We start from the raw sequence: 712 nt of genomic DNA on the forward strand, positions 1-712 counted from the left end.
AACGGTGAGATCATGACCTGAGCTGAAGTCGGACGCTTAACCGACTGAGCCACCTAGGCGCCCCACCATACAACCTTATCTAATATCGTTGACCACATTTCGTTATACCTATCATCCCCATGACTTACTTGTTCCATAACTGGAAGTCTGTGCCTCCCTCTCCCCTTCAACCATTTAGCCCATTCCCCACCCTTCTAACAACGATCAATTTGTTCTTTGTGTTTGCAGGTCTGATTCTGATTTTTGTTTGCTTATTTATTCATTTTTATTTTTTATATTCCACATAAGGGTGAAATCTTATGGTATTTTTCTTTCTCTGACTATTTTCACTTGATATAACCCCTTCCAAGTCCATCTATGTTGTCTTGAAAGACACAATCTCATCTTTTTTTATAGATACATTTTCTTTTTCTTTTTTTTAACTTAGATATAGTTGACATATAACATTGTGTTAGTTTCAGCTGTACAACATAATGGTTTGATATTTGTATATGTTGTGAAATAATCACCACAATAAGTCTAGTTAATATACATCACCATACATAGTTATAAAAAGGTTTTTTCTTGTGGTAAAAAATTTTAAGATCTTAATGAAAAATTTTAAGCGGTCTTTTGGGTGAAGGTATGTCTTTCTCTTTCTTTTTTCTTACCCCTCTTTACTGAAAAGGTGGGGAGGGGGAGACAAGGTGGCTGGAACTGGAGTAGCCATTTG

Source organism: Prionailurus viverrinus, chromosome E2, assembly GCF_022837055.1.
Source record: "Prionailurus viverrinus isolate Anna chromosome E2, UM_Priviv_1.0, whole genome shotgun sequence".
Taxonomy (NCBI): domain Eukaryota; kingdom Metazoa; phylum Chordata; class Mammalia; order Carnivora; family Felidae; genus Prionailurus; species Prionailurus viverrinus.